We start from the raw sequence: 15,481 nt of genomic DNA, 5'->3' as shown, positions 1-15,481 counted from the left end.
ATTTTGTTGAATAAATGCTGAATGGTCTACCAGTGTACAATAAATGAGTTTTTTTCACAGGTGGATGTGCAAGCAGATTTCAAGAGTTTAACCTTGAAAGGATACAGGAATGGTTTGTTCATAGATAAAGGTTCTGAATTCCATTTATATAGCCCCCTGTTGTAGTTATGTGTATAAATTTGAGTTGCTAACCATGGGTCTTCTGTTTAGTTATGCTATGCACAGGCACCATTGCTAGTCAATATTTGTGCAAAAACTTAAAGCTTGAGCCTGCAGTTAGGACTAAGCATCTCAAACTTCTAATCCCATCTGGAGAGCTGCAGATGTTCATCTGTGTGGTCACTAGTTATTCCGGTTTCCAAATCTTCAACTGTCCAGGAATAAAGCCTGACTCCTGAGCTATTGGAGCAAAGGATGAATGAAAATAACACGTGAGGCTCCAAGGGAATGGGAACCTCTTCTAAAGAAGGTACACTTTCCTATAAGGCTTCTGAATAATGCTTTTAAGCAATTGTATTTATTTGGTTGTTTCGCATTTTGAAAAGATAATACACTCATAGAGTTCAGATGAAGTATAAATAGTTTACAGTTAAAAGTTTCCTTCCCATCCCTGTTACTCACCTACCTGGTTCCTACTTTTTCTCTGCCTTTCACAGGTTTCTACTATTTGTTATTTAACTTTCTGGAGTTTCTTTATTCACTTATATGTGAATATATAGATTCATATGTTTGGGGTTTGCTTTTGACGCCCCACAACATATTTTGGGAATCTTTACACATTGATAACATAAAAGCTTCCTTGTTTGTCTTTGCTTAGTTTTACATTTTGTTGCAAAATAAAACATACAGAGAAGTAAGTAGAATCTTATTTCTGCATCCATTGAGATGATCGTATGTGTTTCTTTCATTTTAAAAATAATATTAATATTCTTTTCTTTGGCTGCACAGCTTGTGGGAGTCTAGTTCCCTGACCAGGGATCAAACTTAGGCCCCCTGCAATGCAAGGATGGTGTCCTAACCACTGGACTGTCAGAGAATTCCTTCCTTAATAGGATTAATTAGTGTGGATTGAATTTATATTCTTCAGCCAACTTTCATTCTTTGGATAAATCCAACCTGGTAGTCCTGTATTATCTTTCACACTTATGTGGCTACATAGTGGGTCAATATTTTATTGAAGAGTTTTGTATCTATGATCATGAATGAGCCTGGCTTCAATTTTCTTTTTAAATATTGTCCTTGTCAGATTTTTGTATCAAGGCTATACTAGACACAGAAAGAGTTGAAAGAGTATATTCTTTTTTACACTCTAGAAGAATGGAACAGTTCTTTCTTTACTGTTTGACCAAATCCTCTAGTAAATCCATCAGTGCCTAGAGCATTTGTTTTGAGAAAAGTTTAAATTATTGATTTAAGTATATTCCAATAAAACTGACTTCAAAAAATGTCCTCTGGCAAGGTACATTTCCAGTCGATTTTGGATTCAGGGCCACTAGTATTATCATCATCATTTGATAGAAAGGATATCTTGTACTCCTGAGCCTACCATTTTTTTTTACTGATCCAATACTTTATGCTTTATATCATCAAGTTCACAGCATAATAGTTCACATGTTAGTGTATAATCTGTATAATATACTGTAATAGCATACTACAATAACTATTATAGTATATTGTTGTATATTATATACTATACTATATATTATTGTATAAGTTATTATAACATGTAATTAATATTATATATAATAATGCTATATAATAACAATAGTAAATTTCCCACAAAGTGTCTGCCACCTTTTATATATCATCTCATTTAATCCTTAAAGTAACTTTCACAGATGGAGGAACTAACCCTAAGAGGTTAGAGTATTTACTGACCAAAGTTTATATGACTTATCTGTTGAGAATTTGGTGCCCTTAATTTTCCATATCAGTTCCCTCAAATGAGCATCCAATTTCTCAAGGGTATGTGTAGACTATTTATATATTTTTGGTTTTCCTATTATTAAATTCATTCCTAAATATTTTATATTTCTATTGCTATTGTGAATAAAATCTCTTATTCTTTACACTTTCAAATTACTGTTAGCACAGTGTATATGTGTTTTTAGTACTGTTAACTTTATTTTGTAACTGCTCACGAAATGTCATGCATCTGTTCTGGTGAGAAAGTTTATGACTTTTATAAAAGGATACATAAATTCAGAAAAGCTTATACATTGCTGCCTGAAGTCCAGGTTTTCTCAAAGCTTGTAGCAAGTCCATTGTCATTTATCCTTACATGTGAACAGACTGCTTAGACACTGAAACAAACACCAGACTTTGTAACTTTGGACCCTTCAAAACCATATACTGGAGAAGTTTCATAACTGAATTTTTTTCTTTCCCTAGGTAGTGAATTCAAAATCATAGGCTTTTGAGATAAATCTTCATATTTTTAGGCCACTGTCTGTATAACCACAGGAAGAAGTCAGACAACAGGCCAACCAACTTTTCTAGATGTTATGAATCTCAAAATTTATTCTCATTCATATGGGAATATGAATATGCACACCTTTACGTATTTAGGTGTACAAATAACATGCACTTCCTAATTTCATCTTTTCTTGATAATTTTCCCAAGACATGTTTCTACTTCCTTTTTATCTAGGACATGATGGCAACAATATTCAATATAGTAGAAAATGTTGAGAAAGTTACATTGCAAGATTAAGTTTGGGTGAATTCTAAGAAAGCAAGCTTTATATACCAACAGTTTGATTTGTTCTTTGCTGGGATTTTATCCAACAATATATTCTTAAGTTAAAGATCCCAATCTTCCTACTGCAATAATTCATGGAATCTATACTATTTTATCTCAATATTCTTCAATATTCACAATGTTGAATTTTTTTTAATTTTTATTTTTACTTTATTTTACTTTACAATACTGTATTGGTTTTGCCATACATTGACATGACTCCATCACGGGTGTACATGCATTCCCAAACATGAACCCCCCTCCCACCTCCTTCCCCATAACATCTCTCTAGGTCATCCCCGTGCACCAGCCCCAAGCATGCTATATCCTGCATCGGACATAGACTGGTGATTCGATTCTTACATGATAGTATACATGTTTCAATGCCATTCTCCCAAATCATCCCACCCTCTCCTTCTCCCTCTGAGTCCAAAAGTCCACTATACACATCTGTGTCTTTTTTGCTTTCTTGTATACAGGGTCGTCATTGCCATCTTTCTAAATTCCATATATATGTGTTAGTATACTGTATTGGTGTTTTTCTTCCTGGCTTACTTCACTCTGTATAATCGGCTCCAGTTTCATCCATCTCATCAGAACTGATTCAAATGTATTCTTTTTAATGGCTGAGTAATACTGCATTGTATATATGTACCACAGCTTTCTTATCCATTCATCTGCTGATGGACATCTAGGTTGTTTCCATGTCCTGGCTATTATAAACAGTGCTGCAATGAACATTGGGGTACATGTGTCTCTTTTAATTCTGGTTTCCTCGGTGTGTATGCCCAGCAGTGGGATTGCTGGGTCATAAGGCAGTTCTATTTGCAATTTTTTAAGGAATCGCCACACTGTTCTCCATAGTGGCTGTACTAGTTTGCATTCCCATGAACAGTGCAGGAGGGTTCCCTTTTCTCCACACCCTCTCCAGCATTTATTGCTTGCAGACTTTTGGATTACAGACATTCTGACTGGTGTGAAGTGGTACCTCATTGTGGTTTTGATTTGCATTTCTCTAATAATGAGTGATGTTGAGCATCTTTTCATGTGTTTGTTAGCCATCCGTATGTCTTCTTTGGAGAAATGTCTATTTAGTTCTTTGGCCCATTTTTTGATTGGGTCGTTTATTTTTCTGGGATTGAGCTGCATAAGTTGCTTGTATATTTTTGAGATTAGTTGTTTGTCAGTTGTTTCATTTGCTATTATTTTCTCCCATTCAGAAGGCTGTCTTTTCACCTTGCTTATATTTTCCTTTGTTGTGCAGAAGCTTTTAATTTTAATTAGATCCCATTTGTTTATTTTTGCTTTTATTTCCAGAATTCTGGGAGGTGGATCATAGAGGATCCTGCTGTGATTTATGTCTGAGAGTGTTTTGCCTATGTTCTCCTCTAGGAGTTTTATAGTTTCTGGTCTTACATTTAGATCTTTAATCCATTTTGAGTTTATTTTTGTGTGCGGTGTTAGAAAGTGATCTAGTTTCATTCTTTTACAGGTGGTTGACCAGTTTTCCCAGCACCACTTGTTAAAGAGATTGTCTTTACTCCATTGTATATTCTTGCCTCCTTTGTCAAAGATAAGGTGTCCATTTGTGTGTGGATTTATCTCTGGGCTTTCTATTTTGTTCCATTGATCTATATCACAATGTTGAATTTTGAAGAACCAATACAAGGGGAATAAACAGTATATGTGGCATGTGGCCTATATTTTCATTGCATCACACTTGATGTAAATAAGTCACAATTTAAGAACCACATCTACAGAAGCCTGCATTTGTAATAAAAACAATAAATGTGGATATTAAATATCAATTAATCAGCCCTTCTGGTTTTTCAGGTGAGTAAATGAAGGTCTGAAGAGGTCAAGCAAAATAACTTGTTACCTGCAAATAACTAATAGACCTAGTTAGTAATAGAACTGAATTAGAAACCAGGACTTGCCAAACCCAGACATGTGCTCTTTCCACTAAACTATATGGTCATTCTAGGAAGTTGATAGTTTTACAGTCCTCCTGGTTCCTTGGGAAAGGTCTCCATGGTAGCCAGTCAAGGCATTCAGAGCTTTTCTGTACATGAAGCTTTTCAGGTTGAACAAAAAAGGATTTTGTCTAACAGATTTCCTATACTCAGTATGTATATTTGCCTTCTCTCCACTATGAATTTTCTGATGTTCTGTAAGATATGTGTTCTTGCTAAACACTTTTCCACATTCATTACATTGGTTGAGTTTTTCTTAAATATGAGTTTTCTGATGTTTTTTAAGGTCTATCCTTCAGTTGAAGGCTTTGATGCATTTATTGTATTCATAAGGTTTCTCTCCAGTATGAATGATCTGATGTTGAATAAGGCCTGAGCAGTAACTAAAGGCTTTTCCACATTCATTACATTTATAAGATTTTTCACTGGTATGAATTTTCTGGTGATTTGTGAGGTTTGTATTCTGACTGAGGGCTTTTCCACATACATTTATAGGGTGTCTCTCCAGTGTGAGTTATCTGATGTTGAATATGCCCTGAACAGTCACTAAAAGCTTTCCCACATTCAGGTTTCTCTCCAGTATGAACTCTAATATGTAAGGGATGAACTTTCATGTGTAAGGGATGAACTCTGGGCAAACGTTTTCCCATATTCATTACATTTATATGGTTTCTCTCTTGTATAACTTTTCTGATGTTGAATAAGGTATGTACTTCTGCTGAAATCTTACCCACATTCCCTTACATTCCTAGAGCTTCTCTCCAGTATGAGTTCTTTGATGTCGAATAAGAGCTGAGTAGTTACCACAGCCTTTCCAACATTCACTACACTCATAGGGCTTCTCTCCAGTGTGAGTTCTTTGATGTCGAATAAGAGCTGAGTAGTTACCACAGCCTTTCCAACATTCACTACACTCATAGGGCTTCTCTCCAGTGTGAGTTCTTTGATGTTGAATAGACAGAACAATCACTAAAGGCACGCCCATATTCATTGCATTTGTATGGTTTCTCTCTAGTATGTATTCCCTGATGTTGAATGAGGCCTGAGAGTAACTGAAAAAATTTCCTCAGTCATTACATTTAAAAGGTTTCTCTACAGTATGGGCAATATGATGTTGAATAAGACCTAAGTGATCACTGAAGGTTTTCCCACATTTGTTACATTCATAGAACTTTTATCTCATATGAATTCTTTGCTGTTGAGTAAGGTATGTACTATGACTGAATATCATGCCGTATTCAGTACACTCAAAATGTCTTTCCCCTCTATGAATTCTCTGATGTTGAATAAGGACTGAGCAGCAACTGCAAACCTTCCCACATTCATTGCATTTATAGGGGTTTTCTTCAGCATGATTCTCTTGTGATTTGTTAAATGGGAACTCTGGTTAAATCTCTTTCCACATTCATCACCTTTATAAGGTTGTTCTCCAGTATGATGTGTATGATGTTTAATGAAAATATGAATGAATTAAATCTCTCTGAAGGTTTTCCCACTACATTTATGTTTTCTTTAAATCACATTTACTTTGTATAATTAAATCTGAGTTTTATTTGAACATATTTCCATGCATACCACATTCATGGCAATGCTCTTCAATAGTATCACTCTGCTCTAAAACAAGTATTGATGTTTCATTGAAATTTTCCCCAAGTTCATTACATTCTGTATCACTTTCTTTGGCAGAAATTTTCATGAAGGTGGCTAATATTTTCCCAGATATTTCCCTTTGTTTAGGTGCTAGTTCTTAAATTGGCCTCCAGGTGTCTCCCAATATAATCTTTTTCTTTGCAATTTGTTCCATTTTTATTCCTTCAGAGGAATTTTCTTTGAAAATGTCCTGCTGCTCTAGTGTTGATTTCTTGACTCTAGGTCTAGGCTTCCCATCTATTAGACATAAAAATACAAATTCACTATGAGTCCAGTGCTAGGAGGGAAAAAAGCTACTATATTGGAAACAAGATAATGAAACTGAAAATACTCAGAGTATTTCATATGGGGAACATAAATATGGTATATTAATCTAAGGAAAGAAGAGATGGAAAGGCTACTTGTGTGAAAAGGCATCATTCAAGAATAATGTAATCAAAGATAATGAAGTAATCAGCCTGTTAGACAGGATGATTAGAGAAAAGACTAAACTATAGAACTTAGAGGAGAAACGTATGTAAATGAGCACAGATTAAGAAAAGAAAAACTCTTATCAAAGAGAGATGGTCTTTTAGGAAATCTTCTGTAAGAAAACTATTTAAGCAACATTTACACTATTGTCTCAAAGGCTACTAGGAGGTATTTGATGTATTTCAAATAAACTTTCCCATTGGATATGGAATTTTGAATTGCACAAAGCAAGAGTTTTACCTAATCTCTCTTTATGAATGACTGCTAATGTTATTGCTTTACCTTTGATGTAACAAGAGCAGAAACTAGGTCTAAAAGGAAGAAGACTAAAAAAGGGGGAAGTTTATTCCTTTGACTTGGAAAATAATTCTTAGGGTTTTCCAGTGGCAAACCTGCATTGTTGTTGTTGCTTTTAATTCTCAGTCAAGGATAGAAAAGCAAGAAACATTAATCTCAGAGAACAAAAGAAGGATATATATCAGCATATCTTGTAGTCCTTCACTATAGGTTCATACTTAGGAATGAGTACTAATATGTTGATTGAAAGCTAAGTGGTTTTGTGTAAAGACATGATGAATATTAGGTTTCACTGCAGGATTACTGGGCAGGGACCTGGCTGTTTTATTATGAAGTGAAAGTTGCTCAGTTCTGTCGAACTCTTTGCGAACCCCTGGACTCTGTAGTCCATGAAATTCTCCAGGTCAGAATACTGGACTGAGTAGCTGTTCCCTTAGAGGATCCCCCAAATGTTGGCACCTATAGTCTTTTATTTTGGACTGATCAGTTTCCCCATAATGAAATACTTCAAACGTCTACTTGGAAAAGGTGTTATCAACCAAACTTGAGTCTACCAGCCTGTGCTCAGTAAAGCCAAGTTACTGACATCGGGCTATAGTGAAGGAAAAGTGCAGCATTTCTTGAAGGGTGTCAAGCAAGGAATTCAGGTAGCTAGTGCTCCAAAGGTCTGGATTTCCAGATGACTTGGCTTTCAGGGAAGCTTTTTAAAGACAAGGAGAGGGAGGAGAGTTGTGGGGTGTGTGATCAGCTTGGACACTCTTCTGATTGGTTGGTGGCAAGTAATTGGGAGTTTAACATCATCAACCTTCTGGTTCCAAATGCTCTGGGGTCTATGTGCTTGTGGGCAGCATACAGTTAACTTCTTCCACCTGGGGAATTTCAGTTTCTACAAAACAGCTCAAAGGACACATCTCAGAATATCTACAGCACTTGAGGAGGAACTAAAGATCCTTGACTCCTTTTTAATGGCTAAACTATTATTATTTTGTCTTGCTTGACTGTTTTCCTTTCTTTCTACTTATTCATTTTGATGAAATTTACTTTCTAGAACTTGGAGAAGCTAGGAAAATAAAGTTTTTCTACAAACAAGAGTCAGGCAAAAGATATGAAGTGGGAAGGGTCTGTTTGGGGAAGACCCCATAGGATCCTGTTAGGTTATAAGGGGGTGGGATGTAGAAGTTTGATGGCCCATGTTCTGAATCAAGTGAAAGGAAGAATTTGTGGAGTGAGGGTCTCCCTATTCAGTATGTAGATTTCTACTTAAGTGTCTATTTTTGATGTGACCCCTAGATCCAGGAATATAAAAATCAAGCATTAAACATGAGAAATTAATGATTTTATTAACTGTATTCCTAATATTCAACATAAATTCTTCATTGTAACTAGTTTATTGTTGCTCCTTCTGTCCAAAAAGCCCTTCTTTCTTTGTTTTACCTAATTCTTGACCATACTTTAGAGTTTCACTCAAATTACACTAGTCTCATGACATTCCTAACTCCCTAGTTTTCCTTATCTCCCACAGTATTTACTGTACTGTTTAAACTTCTAATTTTAGCACTGAAAAGCAGTGCCTTATATTTATCTATTAAAAAATTCTATTGGAGTATAGTTGCTTTACAAAGTCGTGCTATTTTCTACTGTATGTAAAAATGAACCAGCTATACATATACATATACATGTACATATACATATACATATATCCCCTCTTTTTTGGAGAGACTGTCATGCAGAGTGAAGTAAATCAGAAAGAGAAAAATAAATATCACATATTAACACATATAAATGGAATTTAGAAAAATGAATTAGATGACAGATAAGCCTAGTATTTGTCTATTATCTCATTTTTGCATATGCTGTCTTGAGTTATTGTTTCATGTTTTGGAAGAAAGGAAACTCATTACTTTTTTGATTTTATAGCTAATATTCACTGAGTTTACGCCAAGCTGATTCACAATATAACACAGTTAATTCTCCTAAAGAGCCTATGAAGTGAATGATAGGATCTCTACTTTAAGGGAGATTCAGAGTACTGAGTCATTTGCTTAAAGTCACACATTAAGCCAGAACTCCCGAGTCCAAGCTCTTTACCTCTACTGCCCTAGGAAGAAGTATGATGTAATATAAAAGATAAAGGCTAAAGTTTTGACCAACCTAGATAGCATATTAAAAAGCAGAGACATTACTTTGCAAACAAAGGTCCGTCTAGTCAAGGCTATGGTTTTTCCAGTGGTCATGTATGGATGTGAGAGTTGGACTATAAACAAAGCTGAGCGCCAAAGAATTGATGCTTTTGAACTGTGGGGTTGTAGAAGACTCTTGAGAGTCCCTTGGACTGCAAGAAGATCCAACCAGTCCATTCTAAAGGAGATCAGTCCTGGATGTTCATTGGAAGGACTGATGTTGAAGCTGAAACTCCAATACTTTGGCCACCTGATGTGAAGAGCTGACTCATTAGAAAAGACTCTGATGCTGGGAAAGATTGAGGGCAGGAGAGGAAGGGGGTGACAGAGGATGAGATGGCTGGATAGCATCACCGACTCAATGGACATGGGTTTGTGTGGACTCCGGGAGTTGGTGATGGACAGGGAGGCCTGGCGTGCTGCGGTTCATGGGGTCGCAAAGAGTTGGATACAACTGAGCAACTGAACTGTACTGAAAGCCTTAGTTTTAATCCCAGCTTTCTACAGACTACTTGTGTGATATCAGGTAAGCCCTTCTCATCTGTCCCCTTTCTAATTCTTAATTCCACTGATACTGTGACCTTTCAAATACAAAAAATTCTGAACACTTAAATTTCTCCCATACTTTTGAGATAAAAGTCCTTAATGATTTGACCCACCTACAAATCCAGCATCATTATTTGTCACTTTCATATGCCTTATATTCTAACCATACTGTTTTTACTTCCTAGAGTTCATCACATTTTTCATGTTTCCCTCCTCATGCTGATCTTTAATTTAGAACTTCTCTCCCACTACCTACTGTTTGCTAAACTAATTGCTAATCCTGTTCATTCTTCAGGATTCAATTTCAACATTACCGTTCTCTGCTCCTTATCTATATTCTCATATCCTTTATAATAATAAAATAATTATTCTTAAAAATGATAATAGCTAACATTTAATGAGTGCTTATAATGCTATAGTCCATGGGGTCACAAGAGTTGGACACAACTTAGTGACTGAACCACCACCACCTGGCTCAGAGAGCAAAGAATCTGCCTGCTAATGCAGAAGACCCAGGTTCAATCCTTGGGTTGGAAAGATCTCCTGGGAAAGGGAATGGCAACTCACTCCGGTATTCTTCCCTGGGGAATTCCATGGACAGAGGAGCCTGGTGGGTCCCAGTCCGTGGGGTCACAGAGTCTGACACAACTGAGCAACTAACACTTTATCAAGATTAAAACTGTTGTAGGAATGGAGACCGGTTCCAAGGCCCCACAGTGGGCTCTTGTCTAACACTCAGAAATGAATTGTCCAAGGAGACGCATGTGCTGACTGACAAAGCAAGAGACTTCCTTGGGAAAGGGCACCTGGGAAGGGAACCCAGGAAAACTGCTCTGTCATGTGGCTCACAGCTTCAGGTTTTATGGTGATGGAATTAGTCTCTGAGTTGTCTTTGGGCAATCATTCTGACTCAGAGTTCTTCCTGGTGGCACACGCATTGCTCAGCCAAGATGGATGCCAGCGAGAAGGATTCTGGGAGATGATCAGACATGTGGTGTCACTTTTTGACTTTTCCCAAACTCTTCAGGTTGGTGGTGACTTATTAGTCCTGTATTCCTTAGTAGAACTTTCTGTTGTAAAATAACTCATGCAAATGATTATTATGGTGCCTGGTAAGGATAGGCAGTTTCAGTCACTATGCTTTCCCAAAAGGATCTACATACGGATATGGAAAGACTCCCTGAGATATAGTGAAAAAAGCAAGAGGCTAACCAGTGTACGTAATTTTATTTTTTAAAGGAGAGATATGAATCTGTATTTGTTATAAACTCTGGTCAGATAAGTATAGGGGTTATGTAAAGAGAGTGGGGAGCAGGAACTGGGCAGATGTAGAAAAAAATCTAAGGTAAGTCTTTCACTGCATATCTTTTTAACTTATTTTTGAATCATATGAATGCATCAGATATTCAAAAAAGTAAACTTGAACAATTATAATCCTAAAAAATAATTTTGTCTTACTTTCTTTGATCATAATGTCTTTTATTGCACGGGTGGCTTTTGGAATCTTAGGTCCCCAACCAGGGATTGAACCTGGGTCAACACAATGGAGCAGAGATAGCACTCTCAACAAATAGCCACAAGCAAAAAAACAAGACCAAAAAACCTAACCTAGACAGACCTTATATCCTTCACAAAAACTCAGAATGGATCATAGACACAAATGTAAAATAAAAAACTATAAAGCTGTCACAAAGTAACATCGGAGGAAACCTAGATAACATTGGATATGATGATATCTTTTTAGATTCAAAGTGATCCATGAAATAAATAATTGATAAGCTGGACTTCATTAAAATTAAAAACTTCTGCTCTGCAAAAGATAATTATCAAGAGAAGTAGAAGACAAGTCATAGACTGGAAGAAAATAACTGCAAAAGGTACATCTAACAAAAGATTGTTCTCCAAAATATACAAAGAACTGACAACTCAGCAATAAGCAAACAACTCAGAACTTGCCTAGTGGTCCAATGGCTAAGACTTCGCGCTTCCAATATCAGGGAACTAGATCCCACATACTGCAACTAAGTTCTCATGTCATAACTAAGAGATCCTGCATACCTAATGAAGATCGAACCTCACAAGTACCCCAAGTAAATAATAAATAGAATTTCTATCATTTTGTTGTCTGAAAATTGGTTCACAGAGCTATTCAAGTCCATATCCTTCTACTTCTTTGTATAGTTAGTCTGTTAATTTTTGAGAGTTTGAATTAAAACGCCAACTAAAAATCTTAATTACAAAAATAATTGTAATATCTAGTGGAACCGTTAAAAAAGAAAAAGCATGAATCCCCAAAACCACTCTGGCAGAAACCAGTTATCTTGAGCGCGTCTCAAACGATCTTTTGAACAGGGAGCAACACAAATTTCACAATGGGGAAACATAGGAGAATGGAAAAGACAGACAAGTGCTTGATGTACCCCGCCCCCCTCCCCCGCCTGGAATCATCCCCTACATTGGCGACAGGACCTGAAACTTCACTTGGAGGCCAGGCGGTTACCAGGATACCTAGAGACCTATCCAGACACTCCCACGACTCCATCCGGAGCGTTGCTGTGTTGCAATCTCGCAACTGATAGTGCGGCATCTCCATAGAAGGCTTTTTGAAACAGCAAAGCGTACTGTCAACCAGTAACCTATCAAACACTATTCAGACTGCCACTAGACACTCTCCCCAAAAACGCGGGCTTGGGCTACGAGCCAAGGGCTGGCGACGGGAAATGACGGAACAGAGGTGCTGAGAATCCTGGGCAACTCACCTCTCTTGCTGTCTCCATGACAATGGCCAGATTGGTCCCAGCACTCCAGGCAGCAACTTTTGATCTGGACCTAGGAACCAATGCCGAAGAATGAATGTTTTTGAACAGTGGTGTTGGAGAAGACTCTTGAAAGTCCCTTGGACTGCAAGGAGATCCAACCAGTCCACCCTAAAGGAAATCAGTCCTGAATATTCATTGGAAGGACTGAAGCTGAAGCTGAAACTCCAATAATTTGGCCACCTGATGTGAAGAACTGACTCATTGGAAAACACTCTGATCCTGGGAAAGATTGAAGGTGGGAGGAGAAGGGGACCGACAGAAGATGAGATAGTTGGATGGCATCACCGACTCAATGGACCTGAATTTGAGTAAACTCTGGGAGTTGGTGATGGACAACGAGGCCAGGCGTGCTGCAGTTGATGAGGTTGTAAAGAGTTGGACACAGCTGAGCGACTAAACTGAACTGAACTGAGGAATCAAAGGTCAAGTTTGGTGCTCTGCATCCACCTGTTTTTCTGTCATGGATCAGGTCTTGTTTATCCTCCCACACCTTCAACTTCTCCGCAGAGAATAATGCCGGGTATAAGACCGAAGAGTCTCAGGTTCCATTTATGTTGCTTAGGAACATAACCTTCATACCCTCACAAAGGCAAGTTTAACACCCAGAGAGGATACTTTTTTAAAAAATTCTCTCCGCTGTACAAGAGGCTTTTTCCCTCTTAAAGAACATAAGGTTTCATTCTAATCTTGTTTCTGTGTCATTCAATCTTCCTTCCATCCTTTGTAAAAGGAAATGATAGCTATGTCATGAAACAGGGATGAATAGGAATACCCAGGAATCATCCATCCATAGAAACAACCACTGAGCTCTCATGACCCTGTGAAACAACTCTTTTGGAATTCTGGAGTCTAGTCAAACACTTGCAAAGTCCCAAGGAGAAACTGATGAAAAGATAGTTAAATTTTGACGACCATCACTGTTTCATGTAGCAGCTACCATCCTGCATCTCCTAGCAATATGGCAGGCAGCCAGTGGGAACTATTGGCCTTGTGCCTGGTGCAGGTTGCTGGTGCAGTGGTAGGCAATAAAGATCTTGCTCTCTGAAACTTGAGATTTTATGTTTTGATTGCTGATCACTCCTTTGGATTGCTGAGGAGCCAGCACAGAAGTCAGCCACAGTATTAACTCCAAAGGGCTGAAATGGCTTCTCAACCCCTAGGGTATCTGAAAAAACAGTACATCACTCCATAAGTTTTGTGTTTTGCTTTCATTCTTCTAAAGTTATTTTCTAATCTCCTTTGTGATTTCTTTAATGATCCATTGGTTGTTTAAGACTATGTTAATTTCCATTTTTGTTCTTGTTGTTCAGTTGCTAAGTCATGTCCAACTCTTTGCAACCCCCTGGACTGCAGTATGCCAGGCTTCTCTGTCCTCCACTGTTTCCCAGAATTTACCCAAATTCATGTCCATTGAGTTGGTGATGCCATCCAACCAGCTGATCCTCTACTGCCTCTTTCTCATTTTGCCTTCAGTCTTTCCCAGGCTCAGGGTCTATTCCAATGAGTCTGCTCTTTGCATCAGGTGGCCAAAGCATCGGAGCTTCAGCTTCAGCATCAGTTCTTACAATGAATATTTAGGGTTTATTTCCTTTAGGATTGACTGGCTTGATCTCCTTGCTGTCCACAGGGCTCACAAGAGTCTTCTCCAGCACCATAATTCAAAAGCATCAATTCTTCAGCAGGCAGCCTTCTGTATGACCCAACTGTAACATCCATACATGACTACTGGAAAAACCATAGTTTTTACTATACAGATTTTTGTTGGCAGAGTGATGTCTCTGCTTGTTAATATGTTGTCTAGGTTTGCCATAGCTTTCTTTCCAAAGAGCAATTTCATGGCTGTGGCCACCATCCACGGTGATTTTTCAGCCCATGAAAATAAAGTTTGCCACTGCTTCCACTTTTCCTCATTCTATTTACTTTCCATATAGTTGTGAATTTTTCAGCTTTCCTTCTGCTTTTGATTTTAGTTTTATTATATTTTGATCAGAAAAGATACTGTGTATGATATTAATCTTTTAAAAATTATTAACATTTTAATTGTGGTCTAACATATGCTCCATCCTAGAGAATGTTGCATGTTAACTTCAGAAAAAACGTGTATTCTGCTGTTGTTGAATGAAATGTTCTATACATATTTTGTTAGGTCTAATTGGTTCATATTGCTCAAATACTCCATTTTTAAAAGACTAATCTGATTCCTTTATTCATTAAAGAATTTGATTTGCAATAGCATCAAAAATAATAAAATACCTAAGAATCAATTTAGCCAAGGAAGCAAAAGATTTATACATCAAATACTACAAAACATTGCTGAAGAAAATGAAACATCTAAGTAAATGAAAAGACATACCAGGTTCATGGATTAGAAGACAATGTTAAAAAGCAGAGACATTACTTTGCCAACAAAGGTCCATCTAGTCAAGGCTATGATTTTTCCAGTAGTCATGTATAGATGTGAGAGTTGGATGATGAAGAAATCTGAGCACTGAAGAATTGATGCTTTTGAACTGTGGTGCTGGAGAAGACTCTTGAGAGTCCCTTGGACTGCAAGGAGATCCAACCAGTCCATTCTAAAGGAGATCAGTCGTGAATATTCATTGGAAGGACTGAAGCTGAAGCTGAAACTCCAATGCTCTGGCCACCTGATGCGAGGAACTGACTCATTGGAAAAGACCCTGATGCTGGGAGAGATCAAAGGAAAGAGGAGAAGGGGACGACAGAGGATGAGATGGTTGGATGGTATCACCGACTCAATGGACATGAGTTTGAGTCAACTCTGGGAGTTGGTGATGGACAAGGAGG

This window comes from Capricornis sumatraensis, chromosome 22, assembly GCF_032405125.1.
Source record: "Capricornis sumatraensis isolate serow.1 chromosome 22, serow.2, whole genome shotgun sequence".
NCBI lineage: Eukaryota > Metazoa > Chordata > Mammalia > Artiodactyla > Bovidae > Capricornis > Capricornis sumatraensis.
The sequence above is the reverse complement of the archived record's forward strand: the minus strand, read 5'-3'. Positions refer to the sequence as shown.